We start from the raw sequence: 23,523 nt of genomic DNA, 5'->3' as shown, positions 1-23,523 counted from the left end.
ACAATCTGGACACACATCCGTGTCCCTGGCCCGTGTGGCCCTAAAGCCAAAACAATGAGTTACATGGCCTGGACATACGCCCGTGTGACCCCAAAGCCAAAAAAGTAAGTTACACAGCCTGGACACATGCTTATGTCCTTGGCCCGTGAGACCCTAAAGCCAATACAGTGAGTTACATGGCTTGCCATACGGCAGTATGGCTCACAGAGTCTACCACATGGTCGTGTGGCATCGACAACTATGTTTTCTAGCCTCTGTTATTTGGAAGTTTTCGAGTTTTCATTACACACCTGGTATAGTTTCGATGTCAGGGCAACACGAGGGAAATTAGAACCTAAAAATAACCATCAATAACCAATTTAATAGAACAATTGAACTAAGCGCTAAATAAACCACCATTAACCTTCGTCGAAACTTCGATGCACAACTCCCAAAATGAACAGAATATACTTACCTGCGAACCAACAATACACACTTGAATCCTAGGTAGTATGAAGAATGTTAGGTGTCTCTTGATCTTCCCTTAATGTACTGGAACAATAACCAAAACAAGAGTAATTAAAACACAACAGTGGAGTTTGAGGGAAAACCCCAATCTAAAACGAATCTAATACAAACTAATAAATTAACCAACAAGATCTTACCTTAATGACTGAAATCAAACATAAAAGGACACAGTTCAATAATTCACACCACAATAAAGCAAAAAAAAAAGGTCACAGGACAACAAACAAGAACGAAAAAAGAAAAAAAAGAAAACAGTAACAAAGAAGAAAATGAAAAGAAGAACATAAGAGGAAAACTTTCCTTTTCTTTAAACATATGTAATTAATTAAAAATAACTAATTACCACACAATGCAAAAAGAATATGTCCTCATCGCCTATGCCAAGACTCGAACTCAAAACCACAGGGTATACATAAGCTTAACCATTGAACCAGCAGACTCATTCTTGACACAAAATCACCTCAAATTAAACTTAAATCAAGAAGTCAAGGATTCAGGTTAAACAAAAATAAATAATAAAATCCCAAAAAGAACAACTCAAACCCTCGATTTAAAACACACAAGTATATCACTTAGCCACAGATACAAAGACTTAACTATAGATAGAACTTATCAAACAAATGTTCAAACTTTGGGGCATTACACTTACTAGCTGAACAATATCGAGCCTTGTATTAGTGAGATAAGTCAGAGATCCTACTAAGCTTCTGTAAAGCTTCTCATTAGCCATCTCATCGCCATATTCTTATTGCAACTTTTCATTAAGTGTTATAGGCGTAGGCACTGACTTTCAAGTTGACATTTGAAACTTCTTCAATAGGTCATCCAAATACTTTTCCCGCGAAATAAAAATCTTGCCACTTGATTGCTTGTCTTGAATCCCTAGAAAATACTTCATAAGGCTGAGATCAGTAATCTCAAACACTTTCATCATGGACCTTTTAAAATCTTCAACCATCTTCATATCGGTTTCTGCATAAATCACATCATGAATGTAAAGGCAAACTATTAGAAAGTTCTCATTTCCTCTGACCTTTACATAGAAGGATGGCTCACTAGGGCTTCGTTGAAGACAAAAGTGCTGAAAGTACAAGTCAATCTTGCTATTTCAAGGGACTTGTTTTAACCTTTAAAGAGCTTTTTAAAGCTGATACACTTTTTTTTCCTTCCCCTTTACAACTTATCCTTCAAACTCGCATACATATACTTATTCTTCTAGCTCTCTATTCAAGAAAGTTGACTTGATGTCCAATTGGTACACCTTCATCTCCAACTGAGGTGCCAATGTGAGAAAAATTCTTATTATCTCCATCCGAGCAATTGGTGAGAATGTCTTATTGAAGTCGATCCTCGACTGCTACGAATAGCTTTTTGCGACCACTCTTGCCTTGTATTTCTTAATGCTTCCATTTTCATTATACTTCATCTTGAATATCCATTTTTGTCCGACCACATCCTTTCCTTTCTACAAATCGACCAATTCTTATGTTTGATTTTTCTCGATGCTTCAAATCTCTTCATTCATGGCTTTTTACAACACTCTTTGCTCTGCAACTTCCTCATAATTTTGTGGTTTTCCAGCAAACAAAACAAAATTGCTTGTAGCATATATGTCAGATAAGGAGCGATACTCTAAGGAGAATTCGTGTCTAATTAGCCACTTGATGAAGCAACTCTGGAACTTTCACATTCTATCTTGTTTCGTGTCGCCGGAGTTGGTAAAAGGGGCATCAGCTAGTGGAATTATCCCAACTTTGCTGGCTACAACTGTAGCTTATGATTCATTATTGTTCTAATTCCAAGCAGTCAATTTGTCAAAAATTACATCCCTTGACAGAACCACTAACTAGTTTTTGGGTTATAAAGATGATACTTTTTGGACTCATCACTGTAACTTATAAAAATAAACTTTTATCGTTTTTTATCAAACTTCTCTTGATTTTACGGCAGAACATGTGCATAGTCAATGCACCCAAAAACTTTGAGCTGAGTTTTGATCATACGAGGCCTCAAACGGAGTCCTATCTAAAATCACCTTTGTTGGAGAGTGATTCAAAATATACACACTGTATTCATAGCTTCGGCCCAAAATTTTTTTGGGAGACCTTTCCCCTTAAGTATGCTACGAGCCATTTCTTCAATCGTTTGATTCTTCCTCTCAGAAACTTCATTTTGCTGAGGAGTGTGCCTCATGGTGAGTTGCCATTTAACCCTATTATCCTTGCATTACTTGAGGAAAGGCTTGTATATAAACTCTCCTCCTCGGTTGGTTCGAAGAGTTTTGATCGAACATCCACTTTGCTTCTCAACAAAAGCTTTGAAGTGCAAGAAGGTGTTGAAAGCATCAGACTTATTGTAGAGAAAATAGACCTAGATCATCTTCGTAAAATCATCAACAAATAAAATAAAGTATGGCTTGTTATCGAGTGAAGGACTTCGAGCTGGACCGCAAATATCAACATGGAAAAGTCCTAAGAGACTTCAAGCTCTCCAAGCTATCTTTAGAAATGGAAACCGATACATCTTCCTATACAAACAACCTTCACAAACTCTTTCTTTGGATGAATCGCAGGAAGTCCAACCACCATCTCTTTTTGTTTCAAAAACTGCAAACTCTTAAAGTTCAAGTATCTATATTTTAAAGGCCAAAGATAGGGCTCATCAATGTCTCCACTTTTGAAAGCATAACTCTATAGTTTCACTAGATTGAATGAAAACAAACAATTTGCATTCATATTCACGGAAGCTACTTGCATATTACTCTTCTTATCAATGATGTCACAATGATCATTATAAAAAATCAACTTATAACCATTTTTCATCATTTGCCCAACACTCAACAAGTTTTGCGCAATCTTAAAAGAATAATAAAAACCGTGAATATGTTTTTGTTTCCTCCATCTGTGGAGACACCAATGACTTCTCGCCCTTTGATCTTTACGTGCTTCCTGTCACTGAGTTCCACTTGTGTGGAGAATTTCTCAATAACGCAACGAAAAATTCTTGATCTCTAGTTATACAGTGGTTGCATCTATTGTTTAGAAACCATGTCTCTTTGGTGCTACACTCAGCATCCGAAGATGAATAAAATAGCTTTTTGACATCAATTTCTGTTGCAAAATTTGTCTTAGATTCTATAGCTTCACCCTTTTTTTTAAACTAATTGTTTCGCTTAGAATGATTTGAGAACTTTGCACTAAGTTCAACGATGCCAGCAATCTCTTGATTCATAATCAAGTGTTTTACAGATACGGCATTATGAGTCCGACCTCTACTCACCCGAAGCTGACTTACTTTCGTGTCCTTGACTAGCCTCCTCGTCCTCTGCTCGATGCTCCTCTGTTGGATTATGAACTTCCTCTTTGTTCTTATTTTGCATCAGATTTCTTCTCCCCGTAGCTGATTCGTATAGCCATTGACTTTGTCTTTGTGTGCCTCTAGAGAGCTAAACAACTTGTATCGAGTTAGTTGCGATTTATTCTTAGTCTCATTGATCACAATAACAATATGCTCAAACTTTTACGGTAGAGAACTGAGAATTCTTTCCACCATTTTCTTCTTAGGGACTGTATCACCAATCTCAACCACCCTCGAAGAGAAGTCTTTAATAGATTCATTTTCCTTCATCGATAAATTGTCAAAACTTCTGCAGTAGTTTTGCAACTTAATAGAGATTACTTTATCAACCCCTTTGAACTCCTTCTTCAGAACGTCCTATGCTTCTTGGGTGTTCTTAATGTAAAAATTCTTGGGGTAGATGGATTTACTCATCCTCTGTTGAATAATTCGAAAAGTTGTCGCATTTTTCTTTATATTCTCCTTCAATTGCTTCTCTTGTTCTTCTTTCATAGCCGATTCAGACTTGACTTTATATCATTGCTCCACCACGTCCCATAGATCTTGAGAAATAAAGATGGTCTCCATTTGGGAGCTCTAATACTCATAGTGTTCTTTGAATCATGGTGTTTAATTGGGGGAATAGGGGAAGAATGTTAAAGGGTTTGATGAGGATGTTAGGAAATCAAGTTTGGAAAACACAGCAAAAAATAAATTTAGGAAAAAACTAGAGTTTTAATTTTTTTTTTCCAAAATAAGAACTTGGTTGTGATAACTAAAGTAATAAATACTTAATCAAAATTGTACCTTTTCGGTTCATCTAGGATGAACGCTTCGATTGAGTAGTCTTCTCTGCTATCCTCAAGCTCATGTATACCGAGTGTGGGCTCGCTTTGAATCAGAAAATTTCACAATTTCTCCAAAATTTTGGGCTAAGTTGTAAATAAGAAAAACATCTTTAGAAATTTTGTGAAATAATTTCGTCAGAGAATTTTCTCTTTACAATTTTCTCTTGAAATAAAATGTCTGTATATAATGACCCAATGTTCTCTTTATATAGGGAGAGTTTAAAGAGTTAAACTATGGTTAAATTTAATCACTTTATTATTAAATTAAAAGAATATTTATCTATAAGATAAATATTAAATAAATTTAATATTAAGATAATCACTTTAATATTAAATTAATATAGTACTCTTAAGATAAATATTAAATTTAATTTAATATTAAATCTATTAAAATAATATTATTTTTTGAATAGTTAATCTAAAATCAAATTCTTTGATACAGTCCTAGTAAGAGTGTAATTCTTCCATAGCTCAACCACTTGAAGTCCCACCGCTGCTGACCATTTTTCAGCTACTGAAATGCGCCCATCGTAACTGCCAGCACCCCGAGTTGGTTTAATTTCTATCAGTTCAGTTTGGGCCAATGAAGGCTTGACCGATCCGATCTAGCCATCGGTTGGACCGTTGGCCCGGTCTTACATTCCAAACCCAGTTCGACCAATATTTGGGTCTTGGTATCAGTTTTGGGCTCTTGGACCCCATTTATGATCTCGGGTCCAATTTACGATCTCAGATCCAATTTTCAAGTTCAATTACCCATTGGGCCAATTGTCTAACTTGAAAATTAATTTCCAAAAATATCATATTAATTTTAATTAATTTGATTAATTTAATTTTACTTGATCAAAATTGATTTCCCCCAAAATCACTTAAAATTTCTAAATTAATTTTTCAAGAAAATTCTTTAATTAAATTCTCTAGTTGAACAATTGTTACAACCACCCAATTTAATTCCACATTGAATAAATTAACTCAATTAAATTATTTTCAAAGTCATAGAATTTTCTTCTAATTCAGATACAGTCCGATCGAGCTTTTTTTGAGCTAGCCGAGGGACAAATCTGACATATACAATTAGGCTCTACTAAAAGCAATTATGCCCAGAAGCTTCGTTTTGATAATTTGTAATTACTTAATAATAGAGTCAGTCGACAAAAAGTACCATGATTGAAAACTCATTATTGTATATTGTTTATGAAAGCAATTTATCCAACTGCGTTGTCCAATGACCTAGTTATGTGTGTGTTACCCTTATATGATATCTTTGATTCCTTTGAGTTAAATCTGTTCACTTAATACAACCCTATTTTTTCTCATTGTCACCATTGTGTCTTCCTAATGATTAATATGATCACTGTCAACAAATGACTGTGGTAAATTGCTCGTTCAAGAATGAGCAACCCATGGTCACGTTCCATATTTATTAGTCCACGCAATGCCAATAAGATAACATCGTTAACTCTTTAATTGATCTATAAATTCCACTATTTCTAGTAAAGCCATGCCATATACAAGTCATATACCCAACGTACTGGCTATCGGCTCGATCATCTTTATAGCATAAGTTTAAATCTTGTCATAAATTATTTTTATTAATTTTATATATAAATATAAAAAATGCTCTGATTAAATAATAATATATATTTATTCAAAAAAGTAATAGTATATACAAGCACATGCTACATAAACTACACCAAAACACATTTGAAATACTTGTCCCTTAAGCCATCGGTATTGTAGGCATTAAATGCGAGTTGATTGATTTGCAGAGCAAAGAGCATTTCTCATCCCCCAAGTTTCCTCAGTCTTAATCCCTGTCGTCTACTTCCTCTATCGCTTCGCCTACTGCCACTCAGGTAAGAACTTTTCCCTCTCATGGACGTTGACCCTCTCCCAAGTTTCCTCAATCCTAATAAAATATCCCTTTCGAATGAATCCTATTGCCGATAGACATTGCTTAAAATGATCGCTGAAAACCATTGTTGAAAATAATCATTCTTGCTTCATCTCTCACTTCAACTAAGTAATAGTCTAATTTTTAAAACTAGTAAGTAAAGTTTGCTTTGATTTTTCTACTGCCAACATTGCCATATTTGATTTTTCCATTGTTTGTATTCTACTAGCTTGAACTCTTTGTTGTGTCTTTATTGCCATATATGCTATTGCCAGAAGATATCTTCTATTCTAAGTACAGTGATGATTTTTCCATTTCTTATATTCTACTAGCTTAAACTCTGTGTTGTGTCTTTATTGTCATATATGATATTGCCATAAGAATTCCCTAGTATGAACTTATGTTTGTCTTGACAACTCAGGTAAGAAATCTCTATTTCCTTCTCATTTTGCAATGGTTAGTTTACTTTTTATTTAGTCAGGGCCTTATTTATCATTATGTTCATGGTTTTATAGTTTTTACGTCTTTCTTGTAATTTTTTATCATTATGTCCATGGCTTGATAGTTTTTACTTCTTTCTTGTATTTATTTGTCCTCTTTAAGTATTTTCTAACCTTTCATTTCTTCTCCTACAATTTAAGTATGTTCTTATTCATTCTATTTTCTATTTCTTGGTTCGTAATTTTAGATGGACCATGGAATTGGGTTTTTGTTGATTTTCATCATTTTTTTTGTTCCTTTCGTTATTTTTTTGGCAATTTATTCGGTTGTGTTACAATAGAGAAATGGTGAATTTGTCAAACTGGTGCAGCTAGTCAACTCTGAATAGCTTGTTCTTGAGTCTCAAAACAACCGAGAATCATACCCCTTGCAACCAAAGATTGCACCTAGAGTGTTTTATAGATGATGATGTGGCATGTCTTGTATTTATTTTTATAGAGAAAATTACTTGAATCATAGGGTTTACTTTTTGTATTTTTGGTTTGAATATTTTTTTTGTCTTTTGAATTATCCCTTACCTCTTGTATTTGATTTCATAGATAGTTCTCCATAAAATTTATATGTATGGGAAAATGTGGAAAGCTATACACTTAATTATGTTTAATTAAATTGTATACATTGACGGCTCATACTTTCAAAGCTGTCAAATGTTATTTTTTATCTTGTACTCTAAGTGTGTTTTACTCCTCATAGCTATAGCCATGTATGGTTTCTATGTTTTGTTATATTGCTTAAGGATTTTTTTTTGCATTATAGGAATTCTATCATCGTCAGTTAAAAGCTAGTGTATCTAATCTTCCTAGGATTTTTGGGATGACTGCTTCTATAAACTCAAAAGGTGATTCTTTCAAGCTTTCAGATTAGTTATTGGTTATATGTGTTCCCTTTTTTTTATAGTATTTGAACTTTTTTCCCCTCTTTATCACATCAGGGGCAAACTCTGTTGATAGCTAATGGTGGATGGTGTAACCCTCCTCGTCCTCACTTTGACTCGCCATGCATGGTACCGTACCGGTATTGTTCCTGTTTCCTTCCATTGCTATGCCACTCTATTTCTTTACCACTTTTTTTTCTTTCTAATATTAATTTGGTAATGATGTTTTATGTTTAATTTATTTAATGGAAACTTGTTAGTAACATAAAATGCTACCAATTTGCATTTAAAAAGCGTGTTTTCTATTATTTACATATGAGGATTCAAAGGCAAAGAAATATGGATTTCTTTTTCAAAACATTTTTAAGAGTTAAATCATTATTATATGTATTTTTCATAGAATTTTTTTTATTCATTGTTATAACAAGACCCACATAAGATTAAAAAGGGTGGTGCTTTTGATTTAAATTATACAGGGTGTCGTGCTGAAAAAGAGGAGGGATAAAGTTCATGATTAGCGGATTCCAATACTTGAACTTGGTGTTGATCTTCAACTTGGTAGGTGTAGGGGATATCGTGAAGGCTAGCGTGAAAGGATTAAGGATAGGGTGGATGAGCATGAGCCAAAACTAGGTTCAGTATTGGTAGCCAAACATTGTGCTGGTTGGTCAGTCACTTTAATTCAAGGTCACAAGCAGTGGCAGGTGCACTTCTACCTCCGAAAACATCGTCCTCGCCTATTGACAGTTTGGTCAAACATTCACCAGCAATAATTTCAGAGTTTGATTTCCCCATAAGTTAACATATAAGTTAGAAAAAGAAAAAAGTTAGCACATAATCTATTTCAAGTTTTACCTTTGATGGCACCAACTTTTGTTTTGTTTGGGTGATGTCTCTTTTTTACAAATTAGGCACTTGGGGTGTTTTCTTTGTTTGATTTTTATTTTAAGTTTTGGTTTTGACTTTGGGGTTAATCGGTTTACTTTTGGGGATATAATGTATGTGCAATTGGGGAGGAAAGACTGAGGCGATTGCCACAAAATTGTAGCCTGTAGCCTAAATATTAAACTTTAATGTTATTAGCTATACTTTGGGAAAATGTATTGCTTTTAACTTTAATACTTTAACTCAAATTTATATTTTTATGTTTGGTTTATTAATTTCACTTTATCCCTACAGATTTGAGCTCTCTGTTGTGTCTTAATTACCATAAGAATTCCCTGAATATGCTAATAGTATGAACTTATGTTTGTCTTGATGAATTATTGGGTGGCTGGCCCATGGAAAACTCTGTTTATAGTTGTCTTATCATTTCTTTTCATTTGTTCTGTTCTGTTATGCTTGATTGGTATATACTTGCTTATAATTATACTTTTCATTTGTTCATTTTGAGAGTTCCTCAATATTTTGCTATGCATTGCAGATCATTTTAAATCTTTAAAGAGCCCTCTTCTGTCTTCTTCAGCTCTCACCACAACCCTCGCACCCTTATTCTCTTCTTTTCCCTTCCCTTCTTACCTATATATTTGAATAACTTGTATAGAGTTTTAATTATAGTGTTGAAGTTGTTGAAATAGGGGTAAAAATGGAAATGGTGAGTGTAGTAAACATGATAAACATTTTGATAATTGATTAATGCCATCATGTCTGAGGAAAGTACCCTTACGCCTCCATTATGAGAGTGAGTTGTCTTTTTATTCATCTTTTATTAGATTTTAATTTTGTTTACTCTAAGTATCATAATGATGCTTATCATATATGTATGACTGTTTTGTTCTTTTTTTTTTGGATTATTGATCTTATGATAGTTCTCTACAAAATTTATATGTATGGAAAAATGTGGAAAGCTATGCACTTAACTATGTCTAATTAAATTGTATACATTGACGGGTTACGCTTACAGAGATGTCAAATCTTGTTTTCTATCTTTCACCTTAAGTGTGTTTTATTTCCTCATACCTATAGCCAGGCATGGTTTCTATGTTTTGTCATATTGTTTGAGGAATTTTTTTTGTTATAGGAATTCTATCATCGCTAGTTAGAAGTTGGTGTATCTAATCTTCCTAGGATTTTTGGGATGACTGCTTTTGCTATAAACTCAAAAGGCGATTCTTTCAAGCTTTCAGTTTAGTTATTGGTTATATGTCTTCTCTCTCTCTCTCTCTCTCTCTCTCTCTTTTAAAGCATTTGAACTTTTCCCCCCTCTCTATTACTTTAAGAGCAAACTCTGTTAATAGCTATTGATAGAAGATCCATAAACTAGAGACGATTATGAACTCAAAGATTTTTTTTGTTTCTATTTATCACAGATTTTATGCCTTTGTTGATAATTTGACCCTTTGAGACGTAAGTGTTTCATTTATGAAAGTTGACCTTTTAATATTTACATGGCATGTTTTCCTCTATTGAAGGTTTATACGTGTGGAAGTGAATCAATGCTTGCTTAGTTTGTTCCATTTTCGACTCCAAAGTTCAAGTTTTACCAACATATGGAAATTCAAAATGTTTTATTTCCACACTCGGTAGAGAAATTGACTATTTTGAAAGTAAATATGCGTATTCTTTGTTGAAACCTTTTGCTATGTGACTAGTTTAATGTGAGAATTTTTCTCTCTTCTATGAGTGACTTTTTTTGCACAACATTTGGACTCAACAAGTTATCAATACACCGTATCTAGGCCAAATGTTATGCCTTCAGGTTGATCTTTACAAATGTTATTCTAATCTTGTTTTGCTAGTTTTTGTTGCTCCATAAGGGTAATAATTCCTCATACTTTATACGGTGTGCTTACGTATTTGCCCTTAACATAATAATGAGGGAACCTCCCTTTTTACACGTTCAACCAAAATTTGATGGAAGAAGAACATAATTACACATGTGAAATTAAGTATTGATAACTTCTTGAGCAAGCATGATTTATAGTCTAAGACATACATGCCTTCATGTTGATCATTAGAAATCTTATTTTAATATTTTTTTTCTAGTTGTTGTTCCTCTATAAGGGTAATGATTCATCATACTTTTTGTGGCATGTTTACATATTTGCTCTTAACATAATACTGAGGAAACCTCTTTTTGCTTTTCACAGGTTCAACCAAACTTTGAGCAAAGAAGAATATAAATCCACAGGTGAAATTAGGTATTGATAACTTCTTAAGGCCAAATGTTGTGTAAGCATGATTTATAGTCTGAGACATACGTACCTTCATGTTAATCATTACAATTTTTTTTCTAATCTTTCTTTACTAGTTGTTGTTCCTTCATAAGGATTATGATTCCTCATACTTTATGCGATGTGTTTATATATTTCCCCTTAACATAATACTGAGGGAACCTCCTATTGCTTTTGACATATTCAACCAAAATTTAAAAGAAAAAGAACGTAATTACACATGTGAAATTAAGTATTGATAAGTTCTTGAGGCCAAATGTTGTGCAAGCATGATTTATAGTCCAAGACATACGTGCCTTCACGTTGATCATTACAAATCCTATTCTAATCTTTTTTTGCCAGTTGTTGTTGCTTCATAAGGGTGATGATTACTTATACTTTATGCGATGTGTTTACATATTTCCCTTTAACATAATACTGAAGGAACCTCCCTTTGTTTTTCACACGGTCAATCGAAATTTGTGGGAAGAAGAACGTAATTACACAGGTGAAATTAAGTATTGATAACTTCTTAAGGCCAAATGTTGTGCAAGCATGATTTATAGTCCAAGACATATGTGCTTTCATGTTGATCATTACAAATCTTGTTCTAATCTTTTTTTACTAGTTGTTGTTGCTCTAGAAGGGTAATGATTCGTCATACTTTATGCAATGTGTTTACGCATTTGCCCTTAACATATTATTAAAGGAACCTCCCTTTGCTTTTCACACGTTCAACCGAAATTTGAGGGAAGAAGAACGTAATTACACAGGTGAAATTAAGTATTGATAACTTCTTGAGGCCAAATGTTATGCAAGCATGAATTATAGTACAATAAATATGTACCTTCATGTCGATCATTACAAATCTTGTTTTAATCATTTTTTGCCAGTTGTTGTTGCTCCAGAAGGGTAATGATTTCTCATACTTTATGTAGTGTGTTTTCGTATTTGCCCCTAACATAATACTGAAAGAACCTTATTTTTCTTTTCACACGTTCAACTGAAATTTGAGTGAAGAAGAATGTAAATCCACAGGAGAAATTAAGTATTGATAACTTCCTGAGGCCAAATATTGTGTAAGCATGATTTATAGTCCAAAACATACATGCCTTCACGTTGATCATTACAAATACCATTCTAATCCTTTTTTGCTAGTTGTTGTTGCTCCGTAAGGGTAATGATTGCTCCATAAGGGTAACGATTCCTCATACTTAATGCAGTGTGTTTATGTATTTTCCCTTAATATAATACCGAGGGAAGCTCCCTTTGTTTTTTACACGTTCAACTGAAATTTGAGGGAAGAAGAATGTAATTATACAAGTGAAATTAAGTATCGATAAGTTCTTAAGGCCAAATGTTATGCAAGGGAGATTTTATTAGAACTGAGAAAACTTGGGGGAGGGTTAATGTGCATGAGAGGGAAAGGTTTCTTACCTGAGCAAAAATAGAAGAAGCCATAGGTGAGTGGCAGGCGAAGCGATAGAGGATGTAGGCAACAAGTATTAGCACAAGCGACTAACTCAGAATTTAGGTAAGTCACACTATGAATGTCACAAGTGAAATAATTCACAAACGAATTCAAAATTAGTTCATCTTGGGTCCAGCCTAATGTATCATTCTACTAATGAATACGAAACTATGTCTCTACCAGTGAAGTTAACTGCTCCGATAGCTAAGATTAACCATCTCCTCAATTGGAATTGTAGACAACATAAGAATCCTTCTCAGTAGTTGAATCGAATGCTCACTTTGATTCTTTTACGAGATTATGGAGTTGTTTAGATTATCTACTGAAGTAAGTTAACTTTCTCGCAATATAAACGTTCTTACAATGCCACTTATCATCAGTTTGAACTTAGACAATCAATGAGCTAATATTTGCTTGTCAAAGTTTTTCTATGAATGCAAAATATGAAAGAGAAAAATACAAAAGACATGACAGTGAAACGTGAAATTTATTTATTTATCGTTCAAATACATAGAAAACAATTATATGTTTACTACAAAATAGGCACATTTCCCAACAGAGGCCATTTTGGCTCTTAATACCAAATTTGTTGGAGATGACAAAGGATAGTAGACAGAGGGTTATAGTTAATTGAGGAATTAATCTGATATTAAGGTGGCAATTTCTTTTTACCTTGGTTTACAACCACTGCAAACTTCAACACATTTATATTATTCATAAGATATTTCTAGACTCATACTTAACTCTAAGTACAATACTAAAGACTAGTACAATTCCCTGACACATAGGAACCTTAAACCCAATTACTCAAATTCTATAGAAATATCATAAATGAAAATTGCAAATTAACTTTTAACACTAAATCCGTCTTCACCTAATAGAAATGGTTGACACTATTCGATAATTTTTTTATTTATAATTAAATATAAATATTAAACTTTAAAATTTAAACATTAAATATTAAATTCTAAATTTTCAATATTTACTCAAACATGAAATCTTAAGCTCTAATACTAAATATTAAATATTAAACTTTCAACTATAAATATTAGTATTAAAGTTTAAATATTAAATATTAAACTCTAATTACTAATGATAAATCTTAAAAAAAATTAAATCCTCACCATAGATTAAAAAAAAAAAGAGTGAAGGGTTGAGATACCTTCGTGAAAGCCCAATGGAACCAAATATTTTCTTTAAACGGTGGAACTGCGAATTAAATTATTTAAAGTAATTTTGATAAAAAAATTATTAGAAGCAAGAAATTAAATATTCATAAAAAAATTAACTTCTAAATAAAATCTAAAAAAATTATAAATGGTTGCTATCTATGAATAGAACATAACAATTTAAAAATAGTTGGGAGAGAACATAATATGTAATAGTGAAATGAAAATAACAGTAAGAGAAAAAAATCTCTATCTCCTTGACATTTATTTATTTTAACATCTAAATACACTCTTATTGTTTTAAATAGATAGTGCTTCTGTAAGGTTATCATTTTTCTTTTTCAAATCGAAACATCTCTTGATAGCATTAAGTGCTTTCTGCATTTTTTCCTTCTAGATGCAGTATTGCCTAGGCTACGTTCATAAACAAAATATGTTATGGATTAGAACAAGATATGGGATGAACTTGTTATATGATAAAATCTTTTATAGAGTTATTTCGAATAATTGAAAAAAATAAATAAAGAAATGGAACCTTACTTTCTCTTATTTGATGTAAAACTTGCTTCCTAGAAAAAATAATCGTGTAGTATAGGCATGCACATAAGAAAAGAAGACTTGTAAAATGTGAATTATCTTATAGTAATAAAGCAAAACATAATAGAAAAGAAAGAGAAAAAAAATTGTATACAATATTGGGAAAAGAATTGGCACTGATATGACTAACCATTAAGAGAGAATTCTACCCAAACTTTATTTTACAAACCCTAAAAATCTTAAAATTTAAAGTGAAAGACTTATATCATATATATATATATAAATATATAGTGGTTTGGAAAAGTTTTAGATTGTACTGAGTTTTAGATTGTTCTGAAAATACAATATGACAATTGTGATGAATGAGTTTAAAATGCATTATATTTACTTGTATGTTTGAATGAAATGATGAAAGGGAAGTAACTTTTATGCATAAGTTGTGTTAAATGTTTAGGAAAGAGTATTGAATTATGGTATTTTGATTGGTTGAATGACTGGAAGGAATAATTTGCATAGATGAGTGGATGAAATAGGTATCAATTTGAATTATTTAGAAACAGAAGTTGCGATGTTGGATCCTTATTATTGCCACAAGACCTAGTCAGTGACTTGCGTCATGATGTGAAACCTTCGAAGTCTTGATGTTAACTTGATATTTTGTAATCTTTACAATTTGGTCCTATTTTGATGTTGGACTTTCGTAGGCTTGTATAAAATCTGAAAATGATTCTTTATCATATTGTATGCATGTGTTACTCATATTTGCGTGTTTAATAGTTTTAATTTGATTATGTTTGATCATAGTTGCCCCAGCAACAAGTTTGTCATCTTGGAACTTAGACTGGGCGAGTGGTCGGGTATCGGGGTGTTACAAAAAGACTAATATGTCGTCTACCAAGTGCAATTGAGGAGATACCTTATCTTGGGTATTGGAGCAGATGACTCCCACAAAATAGAGACATAGATGTAACTGACTAGATTGATGGTACATCGCACATGATCCAAGTAGAATAGATCCTAGATCTGTTTTTGGATTTATTCACTTCTAACATTTATAGTGTAACATACCTTAATATTGAGTGAATTATAGAATATGTATGCGTGACTCATATACTTTAATGTAAATGAAAACTTGAGTTCGAATATATAAGGAATCAAAAGTTGGTGCATTGGGTATACGACTTTTGCATGATGTAGCATCATTTCACAACAGTGGAATTTAGAGCCCAATAAAGGGTAAATGATGTCCCTTCATTGACATTACATTCATTGGCATTACATGACATATGAAAAGTAACATGGTCACGAGTCATTTGTCTTAGAGATAAATGATTTAATTATTATATGTTAATAATTGACTTTTCATTAATGAAGATGTAATGGTTACCATGAGATTAAATAGGATTATATTGAGAGAACGAATTTATCCCAAAGAGATTAAAGATATCTTATGATGGTAGCACTTATTGAGTAGATTTCATAATGGTATATAATAAGGGAGAGCTCAGTCATGATACTTTAGTGAAATGACTTCATGACTAAATAATATTGTAATTAATAGGCGAAAAGCCAAAACTTAATTACAAATTATTTGAGCCCTAATTATATATGCCAATTGGTCCCTCCACTAGCTCGAGATAACTAGAACATAATTGAATGTAGAACCAATAAATATGAAATGATTGAAAACTACAAAGTAAGAGAAATTGGTCGCATGTATCACTATCTGTAGTGAATGTGTTTTCTCGATGAGTGCAAAGATGACTTAGAAATTAATTTAATTAATTGTAATTAAATAATTGAAGTTAGAAGTAAGAATTAAAGTAGTTAGTGATCATGAATTTGTTGAATAAGACAATTAAATATATTATTATGGTAAAGTTGTCATGACTTTAACAGAGTTAGAATTAGGTTGAGAAAATAATTTAATTAAGAAATTAATTTAGTTAGTTTAATTAATTTAGTTAATTTAACTTATTAAATAAATAATATTTTAGGAAATAGAAAATAAATATTGGGTTGAATAAATTATAAGTGTTGGATAAAAGTTCAAATAACACGTATAATTGGACCAAATACATGAAAGGTCCAATTAGACCTTCTGGAATACAAATGGCGACAAACCTTAATGTCCCAAAAGGCATGCTACCACCCTACTACTTCTATTTGGAGTAGAAGTTGTGTTTTCTATTAAATATTATTATTTAATTAGACCATATTAGAACAAAACTCTTGTATTGATTCTTCAAAAATAGGAAATACGTGTTTAACTATTTACACGCCTTATTTACATTGTTATTCTGTTAGAAAATATTGAAAATTTATTTTACAAAATAAATTATATTTTTTGGAAAAAACACATAGTTATAAGTTATAAAAATAATTACCTTTTCTACTAAAAGTTAATAAAGTTTTCATTTTATGCGATTGGTTCATGATTCTTTGAGCCCACACTCAAAGCAATTTGTGGTTTAGAAATAGCAGAGAAGGTCATTTGGTAGAAAGGTAGGATCGACTCAATCAACTCGTGCAAAGCATAGGTATAACTTTGATTAAAGGTTTGTTATTATAGATATCACAATGGCTCGATTTTAAAGAAAAAATTTTAAATTTATGTTTTGCCTAAAAATATTGTTTTCGAAATTGATTTTTCCAATAAATATAAGTCACATGGTTTCATGAGTAGGTAACTTGTGGCAAAACAAGTCTTCCTTTGTATCAGTAGAAGTTGTGGACTATTAGGCTTGTTTGTAAACAAGACCCACTAGGTATTGGCACAACACCAGTTGTACTAATATAACTGACCCTTATTGTGACACAACTCCTTTAAAACATTTAAATTTTATTTTAAGATGATATTTTCAAAGTCATTTAGAAATTCAAACTTATTGTAACACTCCAAACCCAGCCTAGACATTATGGCCAGATCTGGAGATGTTATGTAAATTGATTGAAAATTCAGTGTTCATTGGTTTATATAAAAAAATGTCATTAGTTCTTTTTATATAAACAAAATACAATTTATTAGAGAAAACGTAAATTTAATTTATTTAATGAAAACATTACTTTTACGATTATTATAATTGTTTGAATTTGCAACACAAACCTTAATTAGATTTGGTTTTTAAAAACATGTTTTGATAATGAAAAACAGACATTTTACAGATAGTTTCAAAACAAATTAAAATCTATGAAACGTTTTAAAAGCGAAAAAACATAAAGTCAAAACAAAAAATGTCATGAAATGTCCAAAACAGTCCAGAAATAACGTAACACGATAACCCCAAATATAATTAAAATAGTATGAAACCAAATTAGTTTAACTGAGCTCCGTTCCACTGATCCGCTTAAGTCTGAGGATTACATGAAAGTAACATACAAACAGAAGATGAGTTTTCAAAACTCAGAGTGTAACTTAAAACAAAACAAAATTTTAGTTTTAATTTTAGACATATCTCATATCAAAACAAATACATGACACATTTCGTATACAGAATTAGTATCAGATGCAAATTTACAATCCTACCTCTATCCACTACACACCATCTCTAACCATCCCTACACATCATATAGGGTATTAAAAACCCATCCAACCCTACACACCACTTATTGTCGGTATGACACTTTTCAGATTATTTTTGTAGCTTAGCAACCAAATCCATAAGTGAATAATCGCCATGTACAGAAATAGATGTAGCAGTGCCACCAATTATTACACTTCCTCCAAAACCTGTATCCCTCCCTAATGCACATACAAATTTACCTATGTTCAAATAATGCATAACATACATACTTACATAGCTTATACATATTAGATGTGTATATTTATATATATACCTAATTACACATATATGTTAAACGTACATATATAAATCATGCTTATATCAGTTTTATGGTAACAAATAATCAGAGAAGTCATGTTTTATAGCTTCTTTAACATCATAATAACCCTATGGAAGGCCTATGTTCAATCTATATGTTGTTTATGACCCTAGAGAATATTCCAGAATTTTGGGCCCACACATCTGTATGGCCTACATGGCCCAAATAGCCTAGACAGTGTGTCTCACATGATCTAGCACATGGCATGTCACACGGTCATGTGTCATACACAACCTACCACACGGCCGCATGGCATTGATTGGGTAGATTTTCGGCTTCTACCGTTCGTTGTTTTTCATGTTTCTCGATACACACCTTGTCTAATTCTGATGTCGATTCCCACATGAGTAATCTAAAACCTAAATTGATAATGTACACGTTAATGAACACATTCCTTAACAAATTCCACACGTGAAAACAACAACCAAACATAGCAAAATCTATAACAATCAAAATTTCTACACACAATTTGAAGTCATCAAATACAACGATTACTTCTTACCCTAACGAAAAACCACCGTCTACCACAAAACTTAACTAGTCAGAGGATCTGTCGTCTCATGAATGTCACCTAAAAGACCTCAACTGATTAGCACGAAAGAAGCACATCACACAAACTCCCATTTAGAACAAAAACAACGAACAGAGAAAACCCCTACGAAAAAGAAAAAAAGATTTAAAAGAAGCATTACATACACCGAATGGAGTAGCAAATGAACCAACCACACACACCCAACTAAAATTAAGCAACACAAAAGATAAAGAACAAAAGAATGGAGGAGATTTGGGCAGGAAGTAAACAATAAAAAGAAAACCAAATTTTGGAAATCCCTGCCCTAGAACTGACGTGAAAAATTGAATGCAAAGTGGAAATCTCTCCCAACAACCCAACTAACTCACAATCCAATTTTTATTTAACAGCTTTACTAAACTCCAATGTAATCCCAAATTCCACTAGCTAAGTAACACCCAAAGTCATTTAACAAAATAAAATCACCCTACAACCACGCAGATATTTGAACCAGTGACCTCTAATCCACACGGAAGACACTTAACCACTGAAGCAGGTACCAACTCAAGACAAAGTTCAACAAATTTGAGGCATTACACTTATGAACCATATTTTAGGATATGTTGGACCATTTTATGAGTTTGAAACAGTTGAAAATGATTTTAAAAGATTGTATCATTAATTTGCAAATTTGATGAAAAATGAATATTTAGTTTGACTTTGTTATATCAAAACATTTGAAAAACATTGACAACAAAGATAAGCTTGAAATATCGCCTTCTGTCCCCCCTATGTCCTTGTTGAATGTCATAAGCTCCACATACAACTCAAACTCTTCCAGTACCATTTGACTCATAAAGTGCAATCATTATTTTTAGATCATCATCATTCATGACATGGATTTTAAAATATCTCACTAGATTGGCACAGGTAATAAATCTATACCTCAACAAACTAACATAAGCTTTGATATTTTGACCAGTTTTGTGCTTCATCTCCTCTAACATGATGTCCTTTTTGAACATCGTATTTATCAAACTTTCAAACTTGAAGATTACATTGATATCCATTTCACGAACTCGACTATTACAATTCAAAACAACATAAAGCCTATTGCTCATTTTGTATAGAATTCCTAAGTGCAAAATATAAAAATATATTAACATTTAAGCAAAGAATAAACTAAAAGTTTACATACACTTCAAATATTATAGCAATATACTAATTCATAATAAAATAACATGCTAACATTTGAACTAACAAGTAACAATAAACTAAATATATAACAATCTACCAATATAATAACATTTAAACAAAAAATAATCTAAAAAGTTTACAAATAGTTAAAAAATTATAACAATATACTAACATTGAAACAAACAATATACTAAAATTGTACACACACTTTTTTTACTAACAATGTACTAACCTTTGATAAAACAACAAATTTTTTTTTTTACTAAAATATAAAACAACATACTAACATTTAAATTAACAATAAGCTAAATATATAACAATCCACCAATAATATTTAAACAAACAATAATTTTTAACATAAGCAAACAATAATATAAAAGGTTTGCAAATAATTAAAAATATATATAATGTTAGCTCAACTGATCATTGAAAATAGCCAAGAGGGGGTGAATTGGCCTTTTTAAAAATATGGTGGAAGTAATGAAAAAATATGAAACAGTGAACACAACAATTTATAATGGTTTAACTTCAAATGCCTACTCCACTACCTTAGCTTTCCAGAACTAAGGATTTTTCCAAATTCACTAATTTGATCAACCTTTGAGGACAAGGTTTAACCTTGCAATTCTGTAAATGCCTATTTTCAGTGAAATCGAAATAGTGATTTTGGGACTATAAATTCGACATAAAAATATTTATTTTTATTATTTTAATGTCTACAACATGTTAGTATTATCGTATAAAAATTTTGTTAAGAAATTTTACCGTTTGCATGCTTAATTTGATAAAAAGGACAAAATCGTAAAAAGTGCAAAACTTGAGTTCTATTTGTTAAAGGTATCAAATGATTATGAAATTAAATGGTTGAAGGTTTTATGTTGCAATTAGACCATATAAATTGCTAGTGGACTTTTGTGGCCATTAAAATGAAATTATAAAGTTTATATGTTAAGGTTAAATTAGTAAATAATCAAATAACTTAAAATTAAAATAAGTAAAATTAAAGCATCATCTTCCTAAAGCTAAACTCCACCGAAATTTGAAGGTTAGGAAGCCATAACTAGGGCTTGAAGCATTCAGCCAACCTTTGTAACAGCCTATTTTTCAGTGAAATCAGAACAGTGGTTTCGGGACCACAAATCCGATCTAAAAATAAAGTTTATTTTTATTGTATTATATGCTCCGTATTATGATAGACATGTTGTGTGAAAATTTTGACATGAAAATTTTATCAATTAAGTGTTTAATTACGTGAAGGACTAAATCACATAAAATGCGAAAGTTGAATTCTTGTAGCTATGGCATTCAAAACTAGAGGTCCTTATATGACAATTAGACCATTAAAGAAAAGTATGTAGATTTTTGGTGACTCATCCATGAAAAAATTAGAAAAGAGTAGGGACTAAATTAGAAATTGAAATAATTATTTAATTAAAAAAATGATAAAATAAATATCATATTATTTTGTCATCTTCAACCCTAAAATTATGTGGAAACCCTAGGAGAGAGAGAAGAAACTTTCAAGGCTTAATTGGGCAAGTTTCCTTGTAACACTAAATGTAACACCCCTTACCCGTATCCAGGGCCGAAACAGAGTACGAGGATTACCAGACTTAACAATACTTATAGACGAAAACCGGGCCGTAAAAATTCATTTAATTCAAAACTTTTCGAACACATGCATAACAAACAAAGCTAATTATATCATCACATCAAAATATAGTACATGGCACGATTAATTAAACTTATAAACCATAATGGATAAGGACCACATCTCATGATTTTATACAATAACTCAATGCAGACTGATACGTATGGTCAAATCATAATAAAAATACATATCACAAACCAACTTCCTATACATGCCACTCACTTGATATTTCTAATATATGAATTAATTTTCCCAAAAATGATAGTTTGATATTGTGATTTTGCCTCCGACGATCTCCAACCCCGAGCCGACCTGCCAATACTAAAGAAATGGAGAGGATGGGTAAGCTTTACACTTAGTAAGTTCATATGAAAATAAAAAGCAATTACTACCATGCTTTTCAAGATTAAACACTATAATTGTACAATTACACATATTCAGGACAGGCTATTTTCTAGAGCCCCGGTGTTAAAAAAATTCATATCTCAAGTTAAAAAACTCAAAATCAAAATCCGTAAATTTTCTATGAAACTAGACTCATATGTATACTTACTAAATTTTTTCTAGAATTTTTAGTCGGGCCATTTAGTACAATTTATTAGTTAAAGTCTCCCCTGTTTCAGTGTATGACTACTCTGACCCCTGTGCACTACGAACCAAATTTCTCCCTGTACAGAATTCCAACAACCATTTCGTTTGTTTTCCTTAAAATTATATTCAATAAGGAATCCATGAATGTAAGGTATGACTCTCAATAATTTTTTTATAATTTATGGTGAATTTATAAAGTCAGAACAGGGAATCTCGAATTCATTCAGACCCTGTTTCACAAGAATTCAAATATCACACAATATAGAATTCTTTTTCTTATTCTGTTTCTTTCATGTGAAAATAGACTCATTAAGCTTTATTTTCATATATCATTTGCATTTTTATTCAACTTCCACAATTTTTAGTGAATTTTCAAAGTCATGCAACTGCTGCTGTCCAACACTATTTTACCACTAAAATTCATTCTTACATAATTCCACTTAATCCAATTTGTCTTATCGAAATTCACCCAATTATTAAGCACATTGCTCATAATTTTTCATAAACATATACCTACACTTATTCATCATATAATCAAGTTCAATTGTATTTTTACTTAATCGATTTTCCCGTTGAACTCTTCGGAATAATAATTGATACTCAATTGCCTGCACATATTTTCACACTCGTAGCCAAAGCTATATGGTACGCATAGTAGCCTGCTCATAGTACTACACATGCGACCAATTATCCGATACACGTAGTAGCCTGCACTTAGTACTACACACGTGACCAATTATCCGGTACACGTAGTAGCCTGCACTTAGTACTACACACGTGACCTAACCATCTGATACACGCAGTAGCCTGCACTTAGTACTACACATGCGACCTCACAATAGATCATTCGTATCGTTTTTATTCCGAAGGTTCAATCAGAAAATTCCTCACTTTTCAACATTTTACTAAATTATCTGTAATCAATTTAAATTCATAATTTACATCAAATAACCATTTGATAGGCAGCCACATTTCATATGATATCAAAATATAATAACATAAAAAGAATCGATAGATTATTTATGTACGAATTTACTCGAAGTGTCGATCTCACTATCCATAGTACCAATTGTCCATTCATAGTATAATAAGACACAACTCAAATATCAAATCAGCTTTTAAGAATTCACATAACATATATCACATATTTCATATATCACTTGTCATGTATATTCATTTTCTTGCATTTCATGTAACATTCTTTCATGTCATATTTCCACATCATAAACACCATTCCATCAACTTTTCCAATATATTAAATCATAAAATATATGCAATAATAGTAAGAAATATAATTCAAACATAACATTGCATTATTATTATCATACGAACTTACCTCGATCCAGAAACAACAATTTACCATTTTAGTCCATAACCTTGTATTTTCTCGATTTAAGCCCGA

This window comes from Gossypium hirsutum, chromosome A11 (assembly GCF_007990345.1).
Source record: "Gossypium hirsutum isolate 1008001.06 chromosome A11, Gossypium_hirsutum_v2.1, whole genome shotgun sequence".
Classification (NCBI taxonomy): domain Eukaryota; kingdom Viridiplantae; phylum Streptophyta; class Magnoliopsida; order Malvales; family Malvaceae; genus Gossypium; species Gossypium hirsutum.
The sequence above is the reverse complement of the archived record's forward strand: the minus strand, read 5'-3'. Positions refer to the sequence as shown.